Raw genomic sequence first — 26,539 nt, 5'->3', positions numbered from 1 at the left:
CGGGACGGCTCTGCGCTTTCCGCCGCGCCTTCCGGGCCGGGCCGGGAAAAGTTGGGGCGGCGCGCTGGCCTTGGGGGCCGGGCGGGAAGTGCGGCGCCGGCGACCGAGGCCCCGCGCGGGGAGGCGGACACGCGGGGACACGCGCGGCCCGCAGAGGGGCGCGCGTTTGCAGGTGGCAGCGGGTGGCCGGGGAACCCAGCAGGGCGGCGGGGACGGGCTGGCCTCTTCTCTGCTGCGGCCCAGGGGCCCGGCCGAGAGTTGAGGACCCCTCGTGGCGTCCGGGGTCCCCGTGGGGAAGGAGCTGAACGTGGTTTCCTGCGTCTCGGGCTCCAGGACTGCCCCTCCCGGTGCCTCGTTCACCTCACACTGCGGTGCGTTTGTCCTGGGGAAGTTGAGCGGGCCGCGGAGTGGACGGTATGTGGAGGGTGTTCGGAAGAGAGTGGAATGGGACCGCATGAAGCACGCACACCCACCCAACCTCTCATTCCCGGCTCAGTGCGAAACTCCGGGCCCCCTAGCGTTTAAGAAATTCTCCGGGCTGGGCCAGCAGCTGCTCAGAGCCGCACTGCACATCTAGGTATAGTGTGTGGCTAGGAGACATGGCCTCTGATTTTTTGTCTGTCGTTGGCCACTTCCCAAACAAGGTTTCAACAGATGCCCATGCGTTATTACAACAACCTATGTGGTGCCTCTTTATGAACTTGATGCCCCTTCCCCAATAAGCTTAGTATTCAAGCCACCTCCATGCCAAGTTGAGTGCAGTAGAGCATAGCTGTGGGCCCAGGCCACTCTTGAGCCCTTGGGAGAGTCTAGATGTGTCAGCAGGCATGACCTTGGGTGAGCCCTATGGACCTCAGTGTTCTTATCTGTGCAATAGGGATAAAAAGCCAGATAATTTGTAGGAGGCAGGAGGAGGTTTCCCAGGGAGCCTGAAGAGTAGCCTTGTCTGACTTGCAGTCTCCTGTGTGCACAAATGTTTCTACTTGGCGCCTAGGAAGAAATTAGGATAGCTTTGAAGAAAACAGGAACTAAAAAGATTGAACACACAAAGCAAAAAAGTGGTAATTGGTACTAGGCGTACATTGGAGTGCTGTGCTCATGCAGGTAGTGGATATTATGGGCTGCCGGTTTGTCTTTGCTATAAAGTTGCGTCTAGAGCGGAGACTATCCTGAACATGTCACCCATGGGTACCAGCTGCTTCTTTTTTTAGCCTTCAAGCCTGGGGTGGTCGCTCAGTTGGCCTGATGGGGTTCTCCCTGAAGGGCATGCCCAGATCTCGGTATCCTTCTGTCTGACTGATGCTTTTGTGACTGCACCCTTGCCACCTCTTCTGGTCCAGCTTTAGAAGTAGTGGGCTGACTTCCCATTGCATGTGCTTTTTCTGGACTAAGCTGATTTCTTCCAAGTCCAGGTAGTAAACACGTAGGCATGAGGTATGCTTGGGTGCAGACCATTACAAATAGTTTAAGTAGTAGTATAAGTTGTGTCTACTCCGTCTTATTCCCCGGTTTCTGCTGGGGCAGACTCTCACCCAGACGTGGGAAACAGTTTTTGGGTCCTGAAGGCAATCAAAGTAATCGGGCTAAGCAGCTCAGTAATGGTCAAGCTTCAGGGTTGTAAGGCGAGGTGGGCCCTTTTTGTTTTTATCCTAACTGAATGTTTTTCTCCTGTCCGCTTCCATTCTCAGCTTTCAGAATCCACATCGGCTCTGATTTGACCATGTCATTTTCAGTGATCCTTAAAAGAATTTTGTTAGTTTCTTGGAAGTGGCAGTAGATGATTATCTCTTAAGTTTCAGATAGTGGTAAAAAGATACCTTAAAAACATAGGGCTTCACTCATTACACTCAGTCCTCAAAATATCTGTAGTGTGTGCAATAGTTATATGAGTATAACTATCACAGAGACTGCTAGGCTGACAAAAATCATGTTTTCAGGATAGTTTCCATTTGAGCCTCTGATGCTCTTTAGGCTCTGAAGCGGAGTGGGCTTCAGTTCACCTGTGAGGAAGCAAAGTCAAGAAGCACGCAGCAGTCACGGCAGTATCTCTGCACACAGAGAGCCGTCTGCAGTGATGGGAAAGGAATTCTTATTAGTTTACAAGGTTGTGATCTCTCAGTGGGAACATGAGGAACCGAGACACGTTCTCTGACTCAGGATGTTGGGCTGTAAGCACTGAAGGACCCTGGAAGTGATCCTGGGAGTCCAGCAGGCCTGGGCCGGCATGTAGATCTTGAGCCCTTGGCCTCACTCTGGTCTGGGATTTGCTCCTGTAAAGTCTGAGCCCTGCTGCTTTCCCTCACCTGTGAACCAAAGGCTGAATGAAGGCTGGCCCCTCCTCTCTCTCTCCTTGCTCAGGCACTCCAGATAATGGGATTGATTAAGTCTTCCAGTAGGAATTGTCCTCAGGGGAGAAAGGCTTTTTAAAGTACATTTTTGTCCTTATGAATAATTCCTCCGGCTTTCGCCTCCCCACACCAGTTCCAGCACAGACAGAGAACATTCCATTGCCTTGGGCTGTGGATGGATTCAAGAAGGAACTGAACAAACCAGAAGCCAGAAAGGGCAGGTTGGAAGTTGGATGTGGTTATAGCTGGTTTTCGTTTGCTTATTCTGTAGATTTCTCTCCATTTCTGGACAAGGGAAAGATAACAGAGTTTGGGGGTTGGGGGCCTTCTGGGTAAGGTGAAGAGGGAGGAGGCAGGGAGGTCACAGAGGAGGTAAATCTGGCTGACAGTACAAGGGGACTATAGTTAGATGTGGAACTGAGGTAGATACCAGGCCACTGGCCATCTAGTCCTCGAAGCCTCCCTGCTGGGCTTTCAAGTTTTGTGCTCTGGGCAGATTGAAACTCGCCCTAGTGGCAACATCAGTGAAATTCTGTAGTCAGTTGTGTGCAGAAAAGGAAATTAAATTCCAAGAGGGTGTTTGTTGTGATGGATGCCAGGATTTTTTATTAGGATCTAGTCAGTCTATAAAAGTACCTCCTAGTTCCCCAAAGCTATTCATTTTAAAGGAAATAGTTTTTAAATCATGGAAATGTCTTCATTGCGTGTCTTTGAAATGTCACCCTCCTAAATTTTGGAAACAAATGAGGTTTAAAACATCTCAAGAATTTATATTTTGACCTGTTCCTTCACCATTCTCATATTATTTTAATAATGAGTTACTTTTGGTTTCCTTTACATTTTGATAGCCGAGTTTCTACACTTCAGTGCTTGCCTCCTCCTTCTATTCTCTTGGGTTAATTCTTACTGATTATGCAGAGCTGCTGAGGAGACAAGGAACACAGTATACTGAACCAGGCTGGGGACAGCCTTAAGATGCTCACTCTTGGAGAGCTAAACTATCAAGACAGGATATGGTCCTGATAACAGACCTGATGGCAGATTATGATGCCACATAATCTACAAAGCATGGTGTAGTGATCGTTGACAGATACATGTATCTTGCAGATATAAAAGGCTGGTTGTGTTGTTCAGAAGCATGCTTGTGGAATTTGATAGGCTGGCACAGGTGTCATGGTGGCTCAGAGACACGTGTCCAACAAATAGTCTTAGACCATGGTCTGTGCTTATATGGATTCTGGGCAGGTAGGGCTGTGCTCACTCTGCTGAGGATAGGATAGAGCCATTGTCTTGTAGCTTGGGAGCTTCATCAAAGAGAGAAGGTTATGTCTGTATCAGCGAGATTGTTCAGTGGACTGTGTGGCATATGAAACACAGCAAGTGGAAATTAGTGGAGAAAGGAGTCTGTTCTGTCAATATAATGGGCTCAAAACAGCCCAGGTAAAAGCCATGACACTGTGGCCCTGTGCTACACAGTGAATGGGGAGATCTTGGTCTCTCTGGATGATGGAGTTCAGAGAGGAACCATTCTTTCCTGCATCTCAACCTCACAGCCTTGAGCTGTGGTCCGGAAGATGCTGAGAGGGAACCTGCAGCAACATGCATTGCTTCTTTGGGGCTCTTGCTAGAGATGGGTGTCTGAGTCTGACCTGCAAAGCCTTCCTGGCTACCCTCTGACCTTATTATCGTTTCTAGGAGGTCTCAGAACTGAGGTTGGGCTCTCAAGCCCCACTTAGGAATACTGTTTGAACATTCAAATGCAACTTGTTAGAAGGATAAAGCCTAGTTTAGAAGTAGTTTTCATTCCAATAATTGCTGATCTTCAAGTGGATGTGATAGGGTTAGTCCTCAGTTCTCTGTGTGTGCCTGTGTGGGGTTGCTGGGGAAAGCAGTAACAGTGTCTATACTGTGATTAGTGGCCACCTCTAAGGAGTGGTGGTTATTGTCCTCTAAAGACTTCAGCCTGTGCAGCAGAGCTGGACCAGTCTGGAGCAGACTCTGAGCCCTGGGATAAGGGTGACTGGAGTTTTCACATGGAACATGCTGTTTTCGTGTCTTATGTCATCGCCCTTGCCTCTTCCAGAGATGGTAGTGAACCTGCTTACTGTCCGATTTCTGGATTGCATTCCTGTTTGTTCCTGTTCTGGTCAGACAGGGGATCAGTTGACCAGGTTCTGGCTTTATCTGTGCTCTGCGTTTGTGAGGGAGCAATTGGGTAACCCATTGGGGCTCAGGGCACTGCTTCTCAGCATGTGTCGAAGTCTCTGCTGATGGTCACTATGTGTAGGCCCACCTCACTGCTTACATTTTCTGTGAATTGGTGACCTTGAATCCTTGTACCAAGGTACCTCTTTTTGACACCCACAACTGTGTACAAGGATGGACAGCATTCTGGTCTGGATGGTAAGGCCCATGCTGGAGAAGAACACTCTTACTGCAGACAGTAGCTATCACCTCTCGTTTGTTATGTCTGCAGCAGACTCTTTGCTGGTGTTTTTTGAAGTATGTGTGTGTGTTGGGGTCTGTTTGTTTTAATTATTACCAAGAATCAGAAAAGATATTTGTGAAATGTTTAAGTCTACAGCAGTGCTGTGGGTCTGGCAAGCAGGAAGAATGAATATACATTTAGCCAGGGTACCGCTGATTTATCTCTGTCTGTGCTAAGGCTGCTCTGTTGGGTGAGACGTCTGATTTGTATACTGATACAGTTTGGGTTTCAGGAGTGAGGGACGAGATTGCTGGGCTGCTTACCGGAGCAGAGGGACTCCACCGAGCAGGCTTCTCTGCCAGTCTTGGCTCTCCCACTCACACAGGCACTGGCACACAGCACCTCAGTTGGTAAGGTAGACTTTGTCCAGACTCCTTTGTCAGTTTGCCTGAGGGCTGCTTAGTGGGCGGTGGTGGAAGACCTCCCCTCTGCTGCATGAAGGAGATTCTCTTTTGACATTGTGTGCATATGTGTGAAGAAAGACCCAGAGCTGGTGCTTTCAGGGATGGCAGGTAGAGGGTAGGAAAGGCCACAGCTCTCCTTGCTTTACCCCCCTTACCCTGTCAACCCCAGTTTGACCTGCTGTCAAGGCTTAGAAATTAGGCATGGGTCTCTTTAATTCCTCCTAGAGTGCCACATGAAAACACGCTGACCTGGGGTGCAGGTTTTCCAGCAGGGGAATCTGTTTGTGTGGTGCTGTTTACAGTGAGGCCATTTGCTTTCTTTCTTAGATGACACCCTTCCCATGTGAGGGTTTGGAAGAGCAGAGCAGCTGTGTTGACACCCAGCAGCCCTCTCCCAGATACCTCCTCCCTGTCGAGTCCTCAGCAGTAACTGGTTTTAGCCGTTGTCTGAGTATCTTGAAGCCATTTGTCAGCCAATTTAGATGCATGGGCATAAGAGTTTCTTTATTTTACAAGACTAGATCTGATTGTATGGACCATTCCACTACCTTTCTTGCTTTTATATTGAGAAGTTGTTTATATTCATGTAGCTATTTTCTGTTCTTTTGTCTACAACATATGATATAGGTGTATCAGTTTATGAATTGGTTTCCTGTTGATGGGCAGATGAAGTAGCTCATGAAGTTTTCCCTTACTGTGTTTCTCTATGACTGGAATGATTTTTCAGATGTTTACACTAATTCAGCCCATCACAGCAGCAGTACTCGTGGTGACCTTAGATGTCCTGGCCTCTACTACAGTTTACAAGTTTGCCTGTTTTCCTGTTGGCTGACATTATGCTGATCAGAAAAAGTAGATTGTGTTTTATAAGCATTCTGTCGATTACCGGTAAAGTCCTGACACCCATTGCTTAGCCTTGGATCTTAGTGGTGAGATCTTACTTGCAGAGTGGGCGGGCCTATAGTAAAGCCCAGAAAGACTTTGCTTGGCTCTGCTTAGGGTGGAATTGACACCGTGTCACCAGGGGTGGCATTGTGGCACCTGGGAGCTAGACCTGGTTTCACATTCGTTTCATTTCTGCCAGAGGCTAGGTATGGTGACAGGACACTTGGAACTTGGTATAGGGCCTCTGGGTATGTCTTGAAGTGTTCCTCTGAGGAACTGGGTTTGTGTAAGTACCAAATGAGGCTGGCCTTTCCAGAGACCTGAAAACCAGATGCTGTGGGATTCATAATGCCTGGTGGTGGAGAGTCTGTGTGGGGCAGATGTTCTTCCAGCTGTGTGGCCATCATCCCTGTTTCTGGCTTGCTATGGGATGTTGTGACAGTTTGCCATGTACCTAGGTCTTTGGGAGAAACTCTGGAGTCTTAGCAGGTAGCCAGCAGGCCGATAGATGAGCAGATGGTACCTGAGTTTGACTCCTCTGGGCTGTCCCCACAACCTGGGACATGGACTCCAGAGACTTTGGCTAACTGGAACATTTCAGTCTTCTGCTCTTCTGCTACTTAGGGAGGTTTGGAGTAGGGATGGTGGGGGCAGAGGGGTGGGGAAGGGACTCTGGAGCCCAGCTATTTTGGAACCCAGCTCCTACTTAGTCCTTATCAAGGGAGAGGCTAAGCCCCTTATATCCTGGTTCTAGAGCAAAGTTAGTCCTCTTTCTAGCCTCAGTTTCCTCACTGGGGATTCAGGCTCACCTAGGTCATAAGTTACAGGGTCACTGTGAGGATTCTGTGTGTTCTTTCATGGAGTTTGACATCTACCCAGCAGGTACTCACTCAGTGATTGAAGCCATTTCTTTTGTTTACAAATTCCTTTCTTAGCAATGGTTTTAACTTTTCTTTTTAGCTCTCTCTCTCTCTCTCTTTCTCTCCCCCCCACCCCCGTGTGTGTGTGTGTGTGTGTGTGTGTGTGCATGCGTGTGTGTATGTATGTATGCATGCATTCGCATGCATGAGTACCATGGTGCTTGTGTGGAGGTTAAGAGTAAACCTTTGTGGAGTTGGCTTTCTCTTTCTATTTTTATATTGGTTTCAGGAATCAAACTCAGGTTGTCAGGCTTGTGTGGCAAGCACCTTTACCTCCTGATTCATCTCAAGTGAACGCCCTGTAAATGCTTTTCGGTGAATGACTGTACACTTGCTTGGTTCCATATGAAAATATATGCAGCCTTGAAAGGACTAGGTCTGAAGATCAGTGTCTGCTGAGAGTCAGATGGGGTGCAGGTGGAAGGGTATCCGTGAGGCTTGGCAGGAGAGGAACTCAGGCATCCCCTCTCAGCCCACACGCTACCAGTAAACGACTCCTATGAGTATGTCAGTGCCCCAGGTGCAAAGGCCTTTTCACTGTCATTTAGAGAGATGGGTGTTGGGAGGCCTAGAGTGAACTCTCCTGTTTGTTTTGAGGTGACTGATAGAGCCTCTGAATGGTGATGTGTCTCAAGTCACACACACAGCTGGCCAGACTGAGAGTGAGTAGGGACTTTCCCCATCTTCTGCACACTACCATGTTACCTGTTTCCAGATGTGGACAATATTGGCTGTGTCATTTATTGCTCTAATGCTCAGGGTCAACTTATGCCTTGAGGTTACTGAAGTCCCAAGAGGAACAGGAGATGATTGTCTGTGGTGTTGGAATTCCTCTTATGCCTGCTTGACTATGAAGCTCATACTTCTGCGCTCCTAACGGCAGCACCCAGGCTGATGTACATAGGATTTCACTCTCCCCAGTCACCCATGTTGGTAGTGTTTGCACCACTCTCTGTATGTGCATGTACACACATGCTGACAAGTTCATGCAAAGCCCCTAATTTGTTGGCTGATGTTTTTTTCCCCACCGGATATCTGATGCCTGCAGGGTAAATGTGGAAAAGGTGATACCCAAGGCCTGCATCACACCATGTAGCTAGTGTCTGCATGGGAAAATGACAGCCCTGCTGCAGGCTGTGCTTAATGAATGAGCATGTGGTCTGGGGCCTGTAGGGTCCTAGTGCTCCCTGCACAGATGCAGGAGGTCCTCAGGAGTAGGCAGTTTCAGTCTCAGAGACTGTGACATGCGTCTGAATGATGTGTGTGACAGTTAGTGCTACAAAAGGATTAAGGTGATGCATGCCTTTAAGCCCAGCACTCAGGAGGTAGAGGCAAGCAGTTCAAGGTCAGCTTGGTTCTGGTCTCTACAGAGTGAGTTCCAGGACAGCCAAAGCTACAAAGAAAAACCTATCCCTCTCCCTTACCCCAAAAGCCCTAAACCAAAAAAAAAAAAAAAAAAAAAAAAAAAAAAGGAATAATCATGGCCTGCTGCACAAGAGAGACTTGAGAGCAATATGCAGTAGGTGCCAAAGGTATTGCCCTAAATAATAGTCAGCAGAATCAAGGCCTCACCTTGGATCTGGCTTCTCAGAACGAGCACAAATTAAAACAAGCCACAGTTAACCTGTAGAGAGCAGATTGATTCGGCTTTTATTACACACTGCATTTGACAGATAAAGACACTGAGACCCCAGGGCCAAGGTGCCTGTTCTAGGTCACAGTATAATGGAGAGGAGAGCCAAGCTTGGATTATGCCCCCTGGCCCACTGCAGCCGTTACTGTGGCAGCCCCTGGAGGGAGGAGGTCGCTACCTGTGGGAAGTTAGTGTTGTGAATTGGATGAATGAGTTTCCAGTCCAGTTCCTGACCTGTCTGTCTGTCTCTGAGGGAGGCTAGAACATTAGCCTCTTAACATGGGCCTGTCTATGCTGAAGGTAGCACCCCTCTCCTGTTAGACAGATTGTTATTCACCCAGCAAGTCTCTACTGTGCTTGCCTTAGGGTATCTACAGCAAATGAAGGAAGCCAAGGTCCTGGTCTTGTTGAGTGCTGGCTGGGGGATCTTGCAAGTGTGCTGGTTTCCTAGGGCTGCTGAGACAAAGCACTGACCTGACCAGGCAGTGGCTTAAGGAACACAAGTTTACTCTGCCCTAGTTCTCAGGCTCAGGGTATCTGCTCCTTGTTCCTCATCCCGGCCTCTGCCAGAACCTGAGGTTCTCCTTACCTCTCTCTGTGTGAGGGTCTCCAGAGGCACAGAATGGGCAGTTAGTGTAGGGGTTAGTCTTGTCTAGGGCTCTTCCTTAGAGCTAGAGACTGTGTGTGTGTGTGTGTGTGTGTGTGTGTGTGTGTGTGTGTGTGTGAATGCATTTAGGCATTTTGTCTATAGGTTTTAAAAGGTAGAAATTAGATCTCTATTCTCCACAGAGCCACTGCTCTTCCTGACTCTCTCGCCCGGCCACCTCCTCTCAAATATGCTACATGTGTGAGGATGAGGCTTGGGTGGTATGTGTGCACAGAAAGAGCTTGCAGAGCTGCGGTACTGTGACTTACGTGGCTGTCCCCTCCTGAGTCCTGTGGGCTCTGTCCTATCCATTTTAGAGTGGTGAACACTGTACTTATAGTTCAGGTGGTCATTGCCTCAGGCAGATGTTGGAAATGCTGAGCTCAGTGTACAAATTCAGTCCAGCATCCAGATCTTTGCAAGCTGTAAAGTCAAGATGCAGCAAAATCCAGTCAGCTCCCTTGATTAGCAGCGGGTCATGTTTAGTCTTGAAAATGCAGGGATGTTGGTGGAGACCCGTGGAAAGAGCTGAGCTGCCCTGTGTTCTTTGTTTATGAACAAGACCTTTATACTTTGTAACTCACAAAGGTTTTATAAAAAATACCAAGTTTCTGTCATTGAAAAGAAGGGACTGAGGTGGAAGTTTGGGTTGGCCTGCTTGAGGCCTGTGGGATCAGTTTGTGTGTCTACTGAGGACATAACTCAGAGCTGAAGGGCAGGCGCCGTGTCTAACTGACAAGGAATTTCCTCTTGTAACTTGAAAGGAAAGGGCCTGTGTGAGGAAAGCTCCTGAGACGTGGGCTGTGGGTGGACCTGCTTCCTTCACTCACAGAGGGGCCTCCCCGTGAGTTATCTGCATGGTGCTTCTGCCCAGGCCCCTGTGGAGAACATGGTTTAGGATGATAATTACGTATAAGTGGGGATGGAAATAGAATTGCCTGTGTTGGGAGCAGCTGCCTTTGGGGAGATACACATGATTCCCCAACTCCCTCTGGAGCACAGCAGTCTACAGAGTTAAAGTTGTCGACTACCCATGTGTTTTGAGAAGGTTATTTTGGGGTGTGTTTTCATAGCATATCCAAAGTGCTTTTGTAGAACTACTTTTTAAAATGCATTCTTTCTCTGCTAGAGGCACTCAGGAAACTGGACTTGGCAGTGTCCTGTAGATGCTACAGGGCCAGTGTTGTTTCTGTTTATATATACAGTGAGGACCCTTGTCTCATAGCCAGATGATGATTCATTGTACCTACGAATCAGCTCCGGGATGGCTGTTGTCTCTGTCCTGAGCACTTAGGAAATAAGTAACTTTTGTTGGCCAAGATAGTATTGAGTGTGGGCTCTGACATGCTTGTGGGGCTCCAGGCTTATTGCATGCTATGAGATCAGAGTCCTAGATTAGGGCTGTAAGACTAAAGTCTGTCCTTATTCCTGCTGCTTTGGGAAGTCACTTGCTACTCTGGGGGCTACTTGCTAGAGCATGGTGATTCAGACAGCTGCATGACAGGGATGCCACCCTGCCATGGGTGACAGCACAAAAGTCGAATCTGGGAGCTCCCTGCACAACTGACAGGCAGCTTCACCAGAGAGCCTCTCCCAGCTTACTGCTTTATAGTTGTCTCACCTTTAACCTGCAGGACAGATGAAGGGACTAGAGTGGCCCTCTCTGTTCCTTGTGCTCCTCTCTCCTGTTTGGGCAAGCCCTTGGCCTCAACTCCTCACCTAAGTGGGAACCCATTGAGGTAGGGCTGTTCTATTCATTGGTCACCTGACACATTCAGACTCCCCTAGAAGTCATGGCAGCATCTCTACTACCCAAGGCTGTCTCCCTGCTGTCCGGCCTCCAGGTCCTGCTTCCTAGGCAGGGAGGAAGGCCCAGATCAGGAGGACTCGGCTGAACCTCCTCTCTGCTTCTGGAGGCAGGTAGCTTCAGTTGCTCAGCTAGTATCTGTGTTCTCCCAGATTGCACACAACTTTCTTCAACAAAGGCCCTTTATTCCTGGGGATTGTTTTCGTAAAACAAGTAAGAAAATAAATGGATCATGTCTCCAAGATTGTATATATATTACATTGTAATTTTCTTGAGAAATAGCATTCACATAGAGAAATAGCATTCACAGAGAGAAATGCTAAAAAGTTGTCTCCCCGGTTATCTCTGTATTTTGTCTTCTTGGAAATTTGCATCTTTATTTTCTTTTTGAGACAGGGTCTCATGTATGTCAGACTGGTCTCAGGCCTGCTGTATAGCTGAAGATGACCTCGATCTTCTGATCGCCCTGCCTCCTCCTGCCAAGTGCAGGCATTACAGGAGTGTGCTATCATGTTATACATGCTGGGCAGCACTCTACCAGTCAACATATACCTCAAGCCCAGATAGGGTTTCTTCTGTGTTGTACATGGTAAAAACATCAGCACTAATAATAAATTGTTACTTACTAGAATTCAGTAGGTACCAGACATTGTAAGACATGCCTTATAATATCTTATGGAATCCTACTACTAAAATTATTTATAAAAATATAAACCTTAAGTTATTTTTATTAGTGTGGTAAAGTATAAATAGCATGAAACTCACCCATTTAAACTTTTTTGTAAACAGTCCAGCCTGGCTTTGAACTTTTGGTTCTCTTGCTGCCACTGCCTGAGTACTGAGATTATAGGTGTGTACCAGTACCCCTAGTCTTTTATTTACTTCTTTTATCTATGTGTGTGTACACAGCTGTCAGATTCCCTGGAGCTAGAGTTATAGGTGGTTGTCAGCTGCCTGATACAAGTGCTGAGAACTAAATCCAAGTCCTCTGGAAAAGCAGGGAGTGCTCCTAACCCCTGAGCCATCTCTCCAGCTCCTTACTCCTGACCTTTCAAACTTTTCATGTTTATAGTTCAGGGCCATTACGTATCTCTGCTGTGAGCTCCTTTCCTGAACTTGTCATTTCATATTTGAGGAAGCTCAGACTTGGGCAGAGTTATTGATACAGGTTAGAGGAAGTTCCAGAGGCCACACTTGAATGCAGCACTGCTGGCTGCTTCCTGGGTTCTTTAGCCTGTGACTGTGGCGACCCTGAGTCTTACCCCCTGCTTGCCCAGCCCTGACTGTACAAAGCTGTTGACTTGCGTGTGTTTCTCTTAAGGCTTCTCGAATTGGTCAGCCTGGCTTTGTGATGTCGAAGCTGGTGATCACTGTATTTCTGTTGTTGCTGAGAAGATGGGAGTGTGTAGGCTGCCTACCAGGATTCTGTCTGCAGAATGATGCAGTAGGTAGAGCGGCCTGGGGCAGCAGGGTGACTGCCACTTAGACATGTGAACCTAGTTCAGAGAGCAGACATTGAACTTGGTGTCTGAAGGTCTGGCCTTAGTCTTCATACTTGGTCTCATTTCTTTTTTCTCTCCCTTATCTTTATTTTTAGATAAATATCTCAAAATCTTTCTATAGCCCAGGGTGGCCAGGAGACGAAGAAGATGCTGGATGGGAAGGGTGCTCAGCCCAGAGATAGAGGTGGACATTAGATCAGAAGGGTTGGGAAGGGTGCTGGATTTGCTTAGCTTTGCTCTGCTTTGCCTCTGGCAGGCTCCTTCTACCCTTACTTAGCTAGAGAGGTGAAGTATTCCTGTGTACCCTGTATTGAATTGTGTATTGTGCTAAGTGCTCTGGGTTTTACTGCTGTTTACCTTGGCAAGTTCCTCAGATCCACTCTGCAAGATTCACCTTCCTCTGTTGACTCAAATTGTCATTTAGATCCCCTTACAGCCTTATATGCTTGACAATACTAGTATAGAGTGCCTTACTCTGGATATCTGTCTGGTTTCAAGCCCAGTCTTGCTTTGTTCTCTAACCCTTTGAAGGAGTGTCTGGGAGCTGTTCTCTCTCTCTCTCTCTCTCTCTCTCTCTCTCTCTCTCTCTCTCTCTCTCTCTCCCTCCCTCCCTGTCTGTCTCCCCCTCCCTCTCTCTCTCTGCCTCCCCCCTCTCTCCCCCTCCCCTTCCCCCCATCTCTCTTTTCCTCCCCCACTCCTGTGTGTCTGTATGCTTACCTTGGTAGACTCTCTGTGTACAAGACACTGAAGAACAACCAGAGAGAAGCTGGGCTAGCTCCCACAGCAGCCCTGGGTTTGTGAGTGAAATCATAGGAGGGGAGAGAGTCAGTAGCGTGACCAGGCACTGCAGAAGAATGATGACCCTGGTCAGCTTCCATGAAATGTTTGCTGGGGGTCAAAGGGCATGAGGAATTGGCAGCCTCTGCCTCTCCACTTGAGTTTGTAGCTGGATGTCTGTGTCAGCACCTTGGGTTGACTTTTGAGTCATCTCTGCTGTATGCTTTATGTGACACAGGGGACAGTCTCTGCATGAGCTCTGCTGAGGTCACCTCGTCTCACTGTCCACTGGTTTCTGTTTTGAGAGCGCTTTGCTACTGGAAGACTAAGTAGGTCATGGATACCTGTTTTGAACTGAGTGTGGCTATGCTCCATGGATGTTTAATTTCCAGAGAAAAAGCAGCTGTCCTCATTTGCTCAGGGGACTGGCCGAAAGCACTCTGGTTGGTTTCAGGGTATATTTATAGAATGTGAAGATGCTGGAGTAGGAGGCACTGTGACCCTCCAGGCTTTCTGGGGAGCAACAGGAAGAGGGCTTGGAACCCTTCAGGAAGTGGAGTGGTGGGTGGGGTCTTCCTACTCTACGTTCCTGAGTTTTCTGAGAATCCTTTATCCTCATGATTTCCTCATGCACCATGTGACACCTTCTCCAGAGAAATCAGGTTTATTTTTGTAAGGACTTCCTTTGCTAAGTCAGTAGCTGTAGCTGTTTGTTGTTGATTTGCTACGAGCTGAGCTTTACCTGTGGCTTCCCTCACAAACCCCTCTCAGCCACGTTGGAAGGCAAGGGTTTGCTCTCTCTTTTCCATGGAGGAGTGACTGGGGATCAAAGTGGAGCTGCTCACATTCCTGTGTGAGAACCGGAGCCAAGGGCACCCACACAGGCCTGCTAGTCAGAGTCTAGCCTTTTTCTGTATAACAGTTCTGAACTTGGAAGATGAGTACTTGGTTGAGGCTTTGTGGCCTGTTTGACCTTCCTTGAAAGAAGGATGGCTCTGGGTACCGGGGACCTGACGGCAGGGCGCAGTGCTGTTAGCTGGAGTTAGTGTGAGTCTCTCACTCCTTGTCACGATTCATTCATTGACTTTTCTCTTGCTTTGGTATTTTTCCTGGTGCCCTTCCCTAAGATCCGAGGGCATCGGTAAGGGTTAGGACCCTGCACTGTTTGGATGGTGATGTCATTGCTTCCGACTAGCCCAGCGTGTGTGCTCCATCTGTTAACAAGGCTGGTCCCCTCTTCAGTCTCTCTTGCCTTCTGGCAGGTTTGAGGAGCAAGTCTGAGTTTGGAGGTGGTTGTATGCTTAATCTTTCTCTCTAGCTTTGTTCCCAAAGCTGGTTGCAAAGTCCTGAAAGGAGCATTGCTTTTCCTTGTTGATCGGGTTGATTGGCTTATTAAACTAGAGGCAGTCTGCCCAGGTATTGGGTTGGTCAGCGTTTCTCAGAGCCACTGCCATCTGTCCCCATTTTATAGATACATTTCTTGGTAACTTGAAACTTAAGCAGCATGCTTTCTTTATGCTGTGGTTTCTTCTAAAAGAGTTTTTAGGTTCAGCAAGTCAGCTATGAGGAACTACTACTAATTTGAAACAAAAGCAAAGTAACAGTCATTTAAAAAGGTTTCTTCTAAGTTTTTCCAAGAAAAAATCTGAAGATGTCTGTTTTAAAGTGACTTGTGTTGTCAATGAGAAGCTGCCTGGGGCTTGTTGGTGCTAGCAATAGTCTCCATCAGGAGTGGCGTCTCTTTCATCCCCCACAGCATTTCTTGGCTTTATGAACAGGGACTGGCTACATACCCTGTATCCATGTCCTATACATTTCCAATAATAACAGCACAAGAAGCAATGGTTAGATACAAATGAGACTGTGTACATGAATCATAGAACCCAACTAATGGGTTGCTATTTGTCTGCAATTTTCCACCAGCTTAACAGAAAAGTCCCTAATCTTTCTATACTACTTGAGACCTGAGACCCTCTCCTTTCCCTAAGGAGAGTGGGAGTAATCTACTGCAGACTTTCACCGAGAGATGTCTGCAGAGAACCCTGATTTCAGGACCAGCCATAGAATGATAGGAAACTATGGGAGTCACATGGTTGAATGAAAGGACAAGGGAGAAATAGATAAATGATTTTTATTTTATTTTAAATGTTTTATTTTATGTGTATGGGTGTCTTGGCTGTATATATGTCTATGCATCATGTGTGTAATGTGTGCAGGATCCAGGAAAGGGCTTCAGATCCCCTGGAACTGGGGTTATAGACTAAGCCACCATATGTGTGCTAGGACTCAAACCCAGGTCCTCCAGAAGTGCAGCCAGAGCTGCGCCATCTTGCTGGCCTCAGGTTACTTATTCTGTGATACAGGTTCTTACTTTGTAGCTCAGGTTGGCCTTGAATTCATGATGATCTTCCTGTCTCAGTCCCCCGAGTGCTAGGATTACAGACCTTAGACAACATGCTAGGCAAAACAGCATTTTAGAAATTGTCTTTTAAACATGCATGCTGGTCACTTGTGCTTCGAACACTGTCATTTGCTAAGTAATCATCATGAGATCACTTAGAAGCTCTCTGGCCTCCTTTCCAACTCCTCCCACGCAGCCAGTAGATTTATTCTTACATTTCCTGCCATCTACTGAGAACTTCCCCCAGCCCACTCACCTTCCTTTCTTCTTTATTGTTCATAAATGCTAGTGTAGACAAGTACAGGGAGCCAAGAAACCAACCCACAGTGTTTAGTCTTCGAGGTTCCAGGACTGTATATATTTGCCTTGTGGTCTGGAGTTACTCTCCTTAATTCAAGGAACTCACAATCCAGCAGGGCCGAAAGGCCTCAGGTCCTGATCATGCTCACAAGCGAGAGTCATACTGGGATTCTTCCCTCAGGGGTTGGGCTTTGTTGGCATGGTGGTGGCAGTGGAGTCTTAATCCATTGTGAATGAGACCATCTGCAAGCTTTGTCTTATGGAGGATTGCAGTAGGATGAAGGGCTGTGTGTCTCAGTATAAGACAGTCCCTCTTTTGACTCCCAAAACTTCTATTACCTACCTGTGCCCAGCAGCTGCCCTGCTGATCATGGGTCTGTCTGTGAAAACTCGTTATAGCTGAAAGAACAGCCAGAGAAATGTTGAGGTCAGTTTGCAGAATGGCATTTCCACAGTGGACCAGAAAGAGGGTCTTGCCTTAGCTTTATTAATAAAGAAAGCAGGAAAATGGTGGGATCTGGAACTACCGCCTCAGATATGTCTATTTGAAGTTCAGGTAGGGCACAGTACATGCGAGGAGGTGGATTATCTGAACTTTTTGTATCCCCACCAGGGGAGACCGTATGGATTTCACAGAGGAGATAGGAGAGTCACACCACACTCACGTTGCCACAGGACACACATGGTTTTGTGAGGGTCCATTTATTTTTCCCCCAAATCATTTCTTCCTTAGGTCGTTTGCGTTTCCCCCCTCCCTGGGGCGTTTTGCTTCCTGGCCCCCCTGTACTCTGATTCTACCACATGATGCCCCATGTAGGGGAATCTGCTTACTGTGAGTTTATTTTATGGATCCACTTATTGATGCCTCAGAGGGCAGTCTGCTACAGTGTTGAGTGTGTGACCGTTAAAAGTTTGGGCTGTGTAGCTTGGGAAACCCAGGTATGAATTCTTATGTGACTTTGGATAACCCTTCCATCTTGTAACTGGGTCTGAAAATGGCGCCTACCTCAGAGATACTGGAGATGAAATGAGATGTCTCAAGCCAAAAGCCTTTTGCACAGTGCCTAGCATCCATACATACCACCTGCTGTTCTTGGTTTTGTGTTTAATATTAAGAAAAATGGCGTGAGACACTTTGGGTATCAGGGTACAGCTGGAGCCATGCCCCTGTAGGAGGCCCCTTCCAGAACTCTGGAACTGAACTTGAAGCTTACCCTGGGGTTTGATGGTGACCGTGAAAGGGAAGGCTGTTGCAGTAGAGCAGGTGTATGGTGAGGAAATGTCCTGGTTTTGTACTGTATAGAACACAGACCATCAGGCATAGATGGCGAAGTTGGGCTGTGCTGGAGCTCAACTGGATGAAGCTGTTTGAGACAGCTGGCCTCTTTTATTTTCTAAAACAGTGTTACAGTTGCAGAGGGAACCTGGTGACTTTGTATCCAGCTCAGTGATAGTTTTAGTGGACTGTCTCGGGTTGGCAAACACAGGGTTCGAGATCATTCTTTGCGTCTTAATAGCCCTGCAGTACACCAAGGCCATGGCTGACCACTCACACACACTCCCACGGGGCCTGTCGAAGGAGTATGTGCTGGGTTTCTGTGTTCAACAATTGTTTTCAAGTCTGAATCTGCTTGCTTCTGTTGTTTAGGCTTGAGTGTCATGAACTCTTCCTCCCAAAGTTAAAATAGTTCTGTTCTTTATCTCTGTAAGTGCCGTGTGTGTGTGTGTGTGTGTGTGTGTGTGTGAGAGAGAGAGAGAGAGAGAGAGAGAGAGAGAGAGAGAGAGAGAGTAACAGTGGCACATGCTGAGAAATAGCCAATGGTAGGCAGTTTCTCCCTTGACGTTTAGTTGACATAGTATCTCTTCCCCATGCTGGGAAGCAACATAGTGTCCCTATAGTGGAGCTTAGTGGTTAAGCTTGCAAACTTTCAGCCAGTCTGAGACTCTGGACTCCTGTTCTATCATTTCAGTAAGTACCTTAGTGTCTTTTCCCATTTGTGTGTGTGTGTGTGTGCGCGCACGCGCGCGCGTGTGCCCATGTGCATGTCTGTACATATGAATCACTTGGCATTTACATGGCTCTGGGGATCCTAACTCTGGTCCCCTTTGGTGGCAAGAGATTTAACCACTGAGTCCGTCTCCTCAGTCCCCTGTCAGGTCCAAAGGGAACTCCATTTCCCCAGATTGTAGTGGTTAGATAAAAGGCAACATTCCATGCCTTTAATCCCAGCACTTGGGAGGCAGAGGCAGGTGGATTTCTGAGTTTGAGGCTCACCTGGTCTACATAGTGAGTTCCAGGACAGCCAGGGCTACACAGAGAAACCCTGTCTCGAAAAACATTCCTCCAGACCTTGTAAAGAGGGTTTCCCTTTACCAGAAGGAACCAATTCCCTTATCATTGTCAGAGGGGACAGATGTCTGTCTGTGGAGGTTATGATTATTAACATACCAAAGGCATGCTGGCTGCAGGCTCCCTTAGGAGCAGTAAGTGTTTCAGAGTCCTTGTTGACATCCTGGCTCCTCGGTTCTTGTAACTCCTCATCCCTAAACTTCTCTGTCTCCTGTGCGTCCCTCCCCAGCTCCTTGTCCTCCTATGGCACTGCTAGTTTGGTTGTGTGCTCTCACTGCTAATTTGGCTGCGGGGCTTTCATCTTCATCTTTGTCCTCCACCTTTCCTCTGCTCCTGCTTCTCTCTTAGCCAGGCCTAATCTGCTGACCATGGTCAGTCTACTGCTTTCTCTCCCTTCTCTGGACCCTTCCAGATGCCTCTAACTGTTCTCTTCCTCGTATCTACTTCCCTCCCCCATTAACATGTCATGGAGTGATCCTTTCTTCAGTTTATACACCTGTTTTAGCACCTTTTGTATGAAACAAGAGTGTCGTCGTCGTCTGCTGTGGGTACCCGCTTCCTCAGTCTGCTTTTCACTGCTAGTATCTGGCTTCCTTTGCGGCTGAGTGGCATGGTGACTGCTGCAGCACTGTGGGGGTCCCCCTCTCTAGTAAGGACTTGTAGCTACTCTGCCACATGTTGGCCCTGATCACCCTTGTTTTTTCTTGTCTCAATTTAAATTCACAGTGTCTTTGTCTTTTCCTGGCTGAGTGGAGACACCTCTTGTATCTGCTGTTTGCTAGCATGTTCTGATGCTTGGCTTGCCTGATGTGTTCGTGTCAAGTCTCAGTTTGGTGGAGTCTCACACCTAGGGGCGGTTACAGATGGGGGTGGTCCCATTGTCTTGCTGTTGGATTTTACATCTTGCCTCTTTCTCCCTGTGTTCTCTTAGAGAAGCCCCCTGACTAGGATCTTGTGATCGGCAGTCCCTTGCTCTCTTCTTCGGTTGCACCTGGGCCTCAAAGAGCTTCAGAGTCAGTCTTGTGTAATCTTATCCTTTACATGTGCTTCTTTGTCAGCCCCAACGTTTGCAGAGTGAGTCTCTGGCCTGCCATCGGCATTTCAGGCTTATCCTGGCTCTGCTGGACAGGAATGCACAATGAATTAATTGAGTTGTTTTCATTGTGCTTACTGCTTCACTGAACACCTGCGTGGTGAATCTGGCCAACTCCCCTGCCTGCTACCTGATTGGCCAGCTGTCCCTGCCACATTAGTTTCTTGCTTATATCAGAAATGTCAGTCTTGTCTTTTGAAGTCACTCTACTGTGTTGTTTTTAATTTAAAGGCACACTCTTTTGCTACCATCCCGGTGTTCCCACCACGCTGTCAGCTTTATGATCACTGGTGACCACAGCCCTTGTGAAAGCTGCTGAGGGGTGTAGAATGCAGGTGTAAGTGTACCCCACATGGGTTCCCAGTCTTAGCTGTCTTTCCCATGGCCTCCTTTTGACCCTGCCTTACTTAATCTGCTGTTGCTGCTTCAGGCGTGACCTGAAGATGCGGCAGATGTGGGCTTTAAAGACTGAAGATGCATCTTGATATTTGGGGTTCATATTATCCCACAGACAAATGTGGTTTTACCAAGAACAAGAATGTGGACAAGGAATGAATACCACAAATGTTGCCCTCGTCTGTAGCTTGTACTGTCCCTTGCTGGTTTTCCTTGGTTGAAATGCCCCAGAGCCTGCTTTGTGATTCCTGTAATAGTTATATTTTTAATGTTTTAAGAAGCATCCTGTGGTGGTTTAAATGAGAATGACCCTCATACCCTCATATCCCCAGTTAGTGGAACTCTTGGGGAAAGGATTAGAAGGTCTTCTCGGGGTGTTTAAGGAAGGCCTAAAATACTGTGTCCCATTAGGATTGTCAGGAGAGAATGGATGGGAATCGCTGGGCATGTTGCAAGTGCTTAACAGATGGCCATCTTTATCTCTGCTTATGAGGAGAGAACAGGCTGTATCTGGAGAGAAGCAAAAGCTAGAGACCTAGGGTAGGTCATCCACCAAGATTTAGGTTAGTCCTTGGGGAAAAAAAAAAGGTAAAAAATGCCCTGTTTTCTAGACTTCTAGAAGTCTCCATAGTCGTGTGACATCTGTAAGACACTGTACCTGGCATGGCCAGTTCTCCAGAGTGATGAAATTAAACAGAAAAGCCAGACAGGCATCAGTTAACAGAGCAGAGAGTCAGGCTTGGAGGCACATACCTGTTTCCCTGGCCCTTAGGAGACCAAGGCAGGAAGATTCAGAGATCAAGGTTGGCCTGGTTCTATAGTTAAAAAAGGAGGGGCAAATCCAAGGAAGGAAGAGTGCCTTGGTCTCTCTTCACAAGGAGCTCAGCTCTTACAGTCTGCCCACCACAGTTAGACAGGCAGATACGCACACCCATCCCCTTACCCCGCCCCTCCCCCCAGGCATGCACGCACACACACACAGACACATTTGCCCTTCCTCTACCCCTACTGGCTCGTTCTCACAGATCTGCAGCTTATTAAGGCCTAAGGAAGGTTCCCTAGGTCTGTGGTGAGGGGAGGGTGAGAGGACGGAGTCTACTTTCACAGGTAATGACATAGTTTTGCTTTCTCTGTGGTCTGTCCACACTGGTGGAGTAGGCTGTCTAGTTCTGGGATATTGTTGTTTGCAGCCGAGTCCACTGAGCCTCTCTTTTCTCATCCCGTGTTTGCCAGACATCCCAGTTGCTATCTGTGGAAGGCTGAGTGTTTACCATCGGTGCTTTATGGTTAGTGTCTCCCTGTTGGATCTGGTGAAGGAAGACTTCAGCGGGGAGCAAGGTTTATCAGGGAAGGGTACAGGTTTCGCTATTTCTCCTCCCTCAGCTGCATCCTTTCTTTGCCCTCGCTGAACAGAATTTTTTCCTCTGTGACTTGCTCACTCCAAGAGTTGTAGACTGTAAACACTGTGACCTTTAGTGACTCCCTGGGCTTGCCTTTCTCATAGTGATTATAACAGGAGATGAGAGGGCATTTCAACTTCCACGATTGTTTTATTAACTGCCTGGCACTAATGAATCCACTGTCCTGAATATCATTAATTTTCTAAACAAATTGTGCTGTGAGCACAGTTAATCTTTCAAGTTGTAAACCCGGAGTTGCTTGACCTGACCTATGTATTTGTAGGAAGTGAATGAGTGGCTCTTGATGAATTATGGCCTTTTGTGAGCCTAAAGGAGGGTTTTTCTGAGTTAATTATGTCCTGGGGAGCAGAGACTGCCATCTCCAAGTCAGACAGGGTGTTCTCCATGTCTCTGTAATAAGGATAATGGTGCTAAGATTTCAGAATAATTTCATGTGGATTTGGCTTTGGGGTTAAGTGGGTTCAGTTTGAGTGCTGGCTTGACTGCTTACTCATCTGCATTGTTCTGAGTGTCATTGTGTCACCAGCACAGTAGGAATGGCTTGAGGATGACAGGAGCTGACATAGGTCCTTAGCTGTGTGGCAATGCTTAGCAGTTGTAAGAATGGTATAAAAATGGTGGCTTCAGGAACAACATAAGAGTGTGGCTCTAGCAACTGTGCAACTGAGTGTGGTATTTAGGACCCAATCGGTTATTGTGAAAGTTAGCCTCTTGCTGCTGATGCCACTCTGTGCAGGTGACAGCGATGTGGGGGAAAAGTACCGTCTTCTTGGATCCCCAACTAATGGTACCACCGCTACTGCAGACACTTCAGAGGGTCTTTCTGTTTCCTGTCCCTCACTAGTGTCACCAAGTCCTGTGGACTCTGCTGCCCTTACTCACCACTGGCTTCAAGCCAGCATCTCAAAACTTAGGTCAGTACACTTATTACTAGATTCTGAAATCAGTTTCTCAAAGATACAGGAAGAAAGAGGTGGGATGGAAAGTGTTGGAGGTTCTGCATGTGGTGAGGCTGAGTTAGATGGTGAGACTCAAGTGTTACAGTGGTTTGATAAGCCAGGGCTGACGTTGGCGAGGGCTTTGTGCGCACTAACCAGCAACAGCAAAGAAGACTGGCACTGTTACGGTTATCAGTGTTAGACAGTTATCAGAAATTGTCTCAGGACCTTAAACCTGACCCAGAGTCACAGGCAATGCCACTGTTGCAGTGCAGGCTGTGTGTGCTTATGCGTGTGTCCTACGTGAATGTTGCCATTAAATAGAAGTTGGAATGGCTCTGTGTGACAGAGTCCTATGCATCCATCCACACTTTCAAAAAGTACAGATTGACAGTGCCTTCCTTCAGGGAATCTCTAAAGAGCCTATTCACTTCAAAGAGTATGAAGTCTGTAGTGACAAGGCCCTGTGCCTCTGGTCTCTCCGTGCTTCCTAGATCCTCTCTGCTGACTAGCTTTCTTTCTTACCCATTGGTTTTTTAGCACCTGGATAAACCACGCTTTGAAAGACCTTGGGGCCTTTGCATCTGTACTGGTGACCTCAGACTTGGGCCTCTTCATGACTTGCCACCATTACAAGTTGGCTTAAAACAGCCGTAAAGAAAGTTTCCTGTTCATTTACTGTCTGTCTGAAGGCACTGGGGCAAAAGCATGCCAAGGAAATACAAGAAATATTCTAGAGCTGAAGAAGAGGGAAGAGTCAAATCCATCATTTCTGTCAAAACGGTCTTCCTGTCTGTCTTTTCCAGGATCCATTTAATTGGCTATTTTTATCTTGTTGACTCGGTCAAAGTCTTTTGGGTTTTATCCATTTGTTTACAGGACTCTTAACATCTACCCTAACTGGATGCTAGGGTGCTGATCAACATCCATTGGGTATGCTTTCCACTCTGCTGGGCTCTAGGGAAAGTCTTAGACTTAGATCAGGAGAGCAATTCAGATCTGGGGAGATGGCTCAGTGGGTAAAGTGTTTTCTATGTGTTCGTGAGGACTTGAGTTTGAATTCTAGTACCAACATAAAAACAGTAGATCGCTGTGGTAAGCTCTGGGTAAGACATAGGAGACCATGTATCAGAAGGCAAGGTGGAGACTGACTGAGGAAGACACCTGAGATTCACCCCTGGCCTCCCCATACACATGTATGTACACACACACATATACACACATGCACAGGGACGGACACACACACACACACGCACACACACGCACACAGGCAAGTGAGCAGTTGAGTAGCTGTCTGCTCCATAAGCCAGTGGGTAGTAATAGCTGGCAGCTCACATCTGGGTGATCCTGACACGGGAGGAAATGGGGCATGAATGGTACCTGGCATTAGCCATCCTGTTGTCCAGGAAGCCAGTTGTTTCTTTAACCTTTCCTGTCTTGGGTCTCTTGCTGGGCAGAGTGCCTTTGTGATGCAGGCTGCCTGGCATCAGAAAGGCCACGTAGACTCAGGCCTTGGTCAAGGGCAACTCTCATCAGCTGGGCATGCATGATCCTGGCCAAACCCATTCAAATTCCTTCTCTGTATCTAAGATTTTAGTGAATTTTGAAACCTTGACAGCTGGCCTTGGGGAGCCTTCTGGCATGCAATAGGTGTTGACTGGAAAACCCTAGATTCTGCTTTGTCCCTGGAGTAGAAGCTGCAGCGATAATCTCAAGCTTTCTTGTGGAGTGACTGCCATGCGCCAGACCTGGGCTCACAGGGCCACCCTGCTATGACATCTCTGCCCATCCTCCTAGAAGAGGTGATGGATCCCTCATTGGGAGAAGAGGAAACTGAGGCCCAGTAAGCTTGAACAAGTTGCCCTTGTGTTCCATCTGTAGCCTTTGTAGTTAGCAGATAGCTGTGTGAACTGCCTGAGAGCCAGTTTGTCCCATGCCCTCTAGGTTGGAGTAAGCAGATATTTCCCAGGGGACATGCTTGCTCAAGAGGGTCAGCTGGACCTGGCTCTGCAGAGCAATCCTTCACTCTGAAAATGTTCCCTCTCTGTTCCTCCTTTCCTTTCTCCAGCAGCGGGGTGCAGTGTGTGGAGACTGCAGCCCACAGTCAAGCTTTGCCACAGAGGCCAGTGTCTCCTCCTCCCTGCCTGTCCTTCCCATTTGTCTCCTCTGGCTAGGTCTGTCTGTCTGTCTGTCTGTCTGTCTGTCTGTCTGTCTCTGTGCATACTGATCTACCCACCTATCCTCTCTCTGGCTTTGTTTTTGAAGCAGTGTCACCCTGAAGCCCAGGTTAGCCTCTATCTCCACAGTCCCACTGCTTGGCCTCCTGAGAGCTGGGATTGCAGCAGAGAGCTTTTTTTTCCACTTTACTGCTCCTCGCCGGCTCCTGTAATTTTGTTTCCCAGACATGCCTGAAATGCATCTTGATTTGGGCATCTTGAGAGATTTAAAGCCTTGCATTTTGTTGCCACGATTTCTTTCACTTTGCAGGATTTTATTTGGATACAAGTCTGTTTTGCAAGACCCGGCTTTTCTTCTTTCTTCCATCATTAAATTTTAATATTTCTCCATTTCTATTCTTTTATAGAAATTTGTATTTCATTTTTTAGGGTGTAATATCGGGCCTTCGGTGCCCTGCAGTTTGACTTCCCATCGGATCTGTTCTTAGAATCACACATCTGTGGGGGCCCAGCACACTTTTGTTTCCTTCTCTAAGACAAATCTGCCAGTGACAGTTGTAGGAGTTAGCACTCCTCTTGGAAGAGTAGTTGTGAATGCCCAGCATAGTGTCAGCCTCTGTTTTTCCATTCCCTGACCCCTACAGCTCCAGACTAATGTTTGGTTTTAGGACTCTTCTATGTAAGTCTCAAAGATTGCTGCGATTTTCTTGAACAGTGTGTGTGTGTGTGTGTGTGTGTGTGTGTGTGTGTGAATGTATAGGGCAGGGGTATGTGTATTGACAGTGTCTGCATGCACATCTGAGGATAACCTTGGCTATCGGTCTTTGGGTTCCTGCTAACTTTTAGTTTAAGATCATCTGTCATTGGCTGGACTTTTCCATTTCATTCAGGCTGGCCCACCCACAGGCTTCCAGCATCTGCTTATCTCCCACTGGTCTTGCCACTGTATCCCACTTTGTACTTGAGTTCTGGGGATCTAAGCCAGTCCTTCTATTTTCAAGGCTTTGATTTACATAGACCATGTCTAGAGACATTTATATGTTAGAATTTGAAATGATAAAATATTTATTAAATAAATATAACAGTAGGCAAATTTCATAATATCTAGACATCATTGTGCAGTTTTGCACGGGTGTGTATGCATGTTTGCACACCTGTGTCTGTACATGGTCATGCATGTGTGTGTGTGTATGAACATGCATGTAGAGGCTTGAAGTTGATGGTGGGTATTTTCCTCGATCATGTACCACTATATATTTATTATTATATGTATCACTATATTTACTCAGGCAGAATCTCTTACTGAACCTGTGGCTCACCAATTCCAGCTAGTTTAGCTAGCTAGCTTGCCAGGCTTTCCTTTCTAAGTGCTAGGATCTCAGGATCATGGCTGCCAAGCTTCATGTGGGCTTTTGGGATGGGAACTCCTATTCTTGTGCCTGTGTGGCAAGTGTTTTGTTCACCGAGGTGTCTCTCCAGCCCGGTTTCACCTTCCTAATGAAGACAACAGTTTCCAGCACGGAACATTTGCTAAGAAGAGTGGCATTGTTTACTTGACTGGAAGCTACTGTGGTCTCAAGGCTTCTGCATTCATCCTTTCTCAGGATCACCTGGTGATCATTATATGGTGCTTCATCTCAGTTGCCAACCTGACACACTGGAGAGAGAACCTCAGTTGAGGAATTATCCCCATCAGATTACCCTATGGGCATGTCTGTGAAGAACTGTCTTGACTAATGATTGATGTGGGCAGCACCATGCCCTGGCAAATGGGCCTGGGCTGTATAAGAGAGATGTCATCCTCTTTTTCCTCCACCACCACCTTCTCTTCCTTATGGTAAGGGGTAAATAGGTGGTTTTTGAACAGATGAAATACTTAGCATGGTATTCCAAGATTCCAGGGGTTTACTTTTTTGGCGGGGGGATACCACCAGGTGTTAAGCATGGAAGGATTTGGGAATGCTCAAACAGATTTTTAATTCAAGAATGCATGTGTTTTTTGTTTTCTAAAATTTAAGTGGAACAAGGAAGCTGTGGAATGGAACACATCTCA

The 26,539-nt window shown here is 47.3% G+C and overlaps 1 protein-coding gene across 3 annotated transcripts in view; it reads left to right on the top strand.

The window, feature by feature from the left end:
- Smco4 (single-pass membrane protein with coiled-coil domains 4) overlaps positions 1–26,539 on the top strand; it is a 52,526-nt gene that overhangs the window by 623 nt on the left and 25,364 nt on the right. The window contains exon 1 of one of the 3 annotated variants that reach the window (XM_028763381.1): positions 225–414. The exons of 1 other annotated variant lie outside the window; for it this stretch is intronic. The gene's annotated coding sequence lies outside the window, so the exon portion shown is untranslated. Of the gene's footprint in view, positions 1–224; positions 415–21,037; positions 21,058–26,539 lie in introns of those variants that run through there. One more of the 3 variants, XM_028763383.1, reaches the window with a different exon arrangement.

This window comes from Grammomys surdaster, unplaced genomic scaffold, assembly GCF_004785775.1.
Source record: "Grammomys surdaster isolate TR1022 unplaced genomic scaffold, NIH_TR_1.0 138, whole genome shotgun sequence".
NCBI lineage: Eukaryota > Metazoa > Chordata > Mammalia > Rodentia > Muridae > Grammomys > Grammomys surdaster.
Note: the sequence above shows the minus strand (reverse complement) of the source record. Positions and strands in the feature narration are given on the sequence as shown.